General features: G+C 63.5%; 1 protein-coding gene across 1 annotated transcript in view; it reads left to right on the top strand.

The window, feature by feature from the left end:
- Positions 1–2,687, top strand: part of TRMT44 (tRNA methyltransferase 44 homolog) — a 24,636-nt gene that overhangs the window by 19,981 nt on the left and 1,968 nt on the right. The gene's annotated exons all lie outside the window — the stretch shown is intronic.

Below are 2,687 nucleotides of genomic sequence, written 5' to 3'. Positions count from 1 at the left end.
CCCCACCCCCCCGTCCAGGACGCGCCCCCTCCTCCCACGGAGGGAAGAGCCACTGGCAGGGCCTCCTGTCGCTGGGGAGCTTTTCCGGGTGGAACTTCAGTACTTGCTTTGCTTTGGCCTTTGGCTGTCTGCAAACTGGAAGCGTCCTGAGCTCCTAGCCAGGCCCCGGGCCTAGAGGAGGGAGGCCTCCCTACCCCGGCCCGTGTGCCTGCACTCCCCCCTCCCCACACTGGCGCCCTGGGGTCCAGGTGGGCGGAGGGAGAAGGGCCCGGGGCCTGCGTGCTCCTCCACGCAGGCGGCAGAGCTCTGCAGAGCGGGGCGCCGCCGCCCCTGCCCTCCTGGAGCTTGCAGCCTGACACGGAGGGGAGGCGCCGCAGGTGTCTCCATGGGCACCTGGGCTTCAAGAAGCTCCCTTAGACTTCGCACGCGCGGGGAGGCCTGTGCGCTCGTCAGCCGGGCGGCCGTGGTTGTGTTTGCCGCTTCAAGCTTTGTCCCCTGTGTCTCTGTGGAGGTATTTTACAGCGCATCCCAGCTGACGTGCTCGTCACCCCTGAGTTCTTCTGTGCGTGGCTTCAAAACTAGCGGGCGTCTTCTTGCGCCACCCAGTGTCGTAGGTGACATTCTCGCCCAGGGAGGCCTGGCCTCACCTCAGACAGGCGTCAGGAAGGCTTCGCTTAGGAAGTGACATCTGAGCTGGGACTTGGTGAAGTGAACAAGGAAAACACTTCGGGCAGAGGGAACAGCGTGTGCGAAGTGGCAGGATGGGGCCTTGCTGAGCGGGGTGGGGTAGGTAGGGCTGGCAGGCTGCAGCCCCCTGTGGCCATGAGGGGGATCTGGGCCTCTGTGACTGGCAGCGGCACGCTGACTCGCTGTGATGGTGGGAGGAGCAGGCCCAGCTGCACCGTGAGCTCGTGCAGGCGGCCCGAGAGGTGGCCGGAGAGCAGTGCATCAGGCTCAGCAGCTGCGTGGATGAAGAATGGGGTGTCCGGCAAGGAGGCCATGCCTGCCTGACCCCCTCTGTCTGTGCTGGCGGCTGCACCCCCAGATGACAGCCTCCCTGTCCCCACCCGTCCCCAGCGCCCGGCGGGTGGGTGGGCACTCCGAGCAGTGGGTCCAGCCCCTTGGGACAGGTGCCTTGGGGGTCTGTGTGGGGAGGGGTGACGGGCCCTGCTGGGCTGGGGCCTTTGCAGAGGTGGGGAGGCCACTGTGGCAGCACGGAATAGAAGTCTGACCCGAGGGCGCTGGCCAGCACTGGGCCTGGAGGCCTTGTCCCGCGCCCCGGGATCTGGGCCAGTCCCTCCCCCCGCACCTTTGTACTCCTACCGCCAGGGTGGTTGCCCCGTGACGCGGGGCGTGGGCGGAGGGACCGCGCACGGAGATGCAGAAGCACATCTGTGCACTTTCTCGGGAGGTGAGCGCTGCCACCTTGCGGTCCCACCTCCACGCGTACACCTGAGAGCTCCGTGCGCACCGCCCATGTGTGCACCACCCCGAGGCATACACACCTGTACCACCCGCCCCTTGTGTGTGCACCTGAGAGCTCGCGTGTTCACGCCCGCAGCACCTTCGGGGGGCGTGGTGGTTTGTCCTTCCAGAGCTAACGTTGGTTTTCATTTCAGCTTGACCTCAGTCGGCTAAATGCTGCTGTTGCTATGGCAGGCTCTGAGCCCCGCAGCGGAGCTGGCGGGTCCAGGGTTGGGGACTGTGGAGGGCAGCCCACTGGTGGGCGGAGAGGCAGGGGGAGGGTGGGCCTTGCAGCTGGGAGTCCCCACCCAGCTGGGCTGCACTGCGTGGAGCTTTAGTGGACTGAGACTCGCTGTGCCCAGGGGACTGCTCTGCTTTCTGCTGTTCCAAGCATGTTTTTCTGTTTGGTTTCATGAAATAGTGTTCTTTTCTCCCCCATCATAAATATGCATGTGTGCGATTGGTTTTCTGTGCTGTTTGCATCGGTGAGCGCGTTTATTTTTGGAAACGCTTCTGAGTACAAGGCTTGGGGGTTGAACTCCAGTAAACATTCTACACCCAGTCACGCAAAAAATAAGCACCAAAGCTGGGTCTCTGTAGGAGATTTTCTTTTAAACTAACATGGGTAGTTTTACACTAGTGAGGAGGTGAAAAGAGTTTCAGATGCTTCAGTTCCACCTGCCCTGAGCACCTTGTGGGCTGGGCATGCGCTGGAGCGGTCGCGGGAGGGCAGGCACCGCCCTGGGCCAGGCATGGAGCCCACGCTCAGCCTTGAGGCCACGGACGCAGCTCAGCGAGGTCGGTCCCTGGCCCAGGGTCTCCGGTGAGCTTGGGGGCTGGGCCGGCCCCCCAGGTCGAGAGGGACCCAGAACCGGTGCTGCTGAGTGCGCTGCACCGTCCCGGTAAATTTACCTCCCTAGTGGGATTCTGGAAGAATCCTCAGCCGCTTCCTCAGGACACTTTGGCTCAGGTGACGTCTGTGGTCAGAGACAGAGGGGGAGCCCAAACGGTAGGTCCACCGAGTCTGAGGGACTCACGCTTTGGGGAGGAAATGGGCTCACAAATGTCGGGTGAGAAGTGAGCTCTGTAGAGCGCGTTTTGTGCCTGTGATTCACTTAAAATCGGGAAGGAAGTCTGCTGATCTGGCCTGCCAGCCGGCTGGAGGGGCACAGGCAGAGGGCACGGGCCTGCCCAGACTGGGGGCGGGGGCCTGAGCCGGCCTG

The sequence above is a fragment of the Lipotes vexillifer genome, unplaced genomic scaffold, assembly GCF_000442215.2.
Source record: "Lipotes vexillifer unplaced genomic scaffold, Lipotes_vexillifer_v1.1 scaffold63, whole genome shotgun sequence".
Taxonomy (NCBI): Eukaryota; Metazoa; Chordata; class Mammalia; order Artiodactyla; family Lipotidae; genus Lipotes; species Lipotes vexillifer.
The sequence above is the reverse complement of the archived record's forward strand: the minus strand, read 5'-3'. Positions and strand labels throughout refer to the sequence as shown.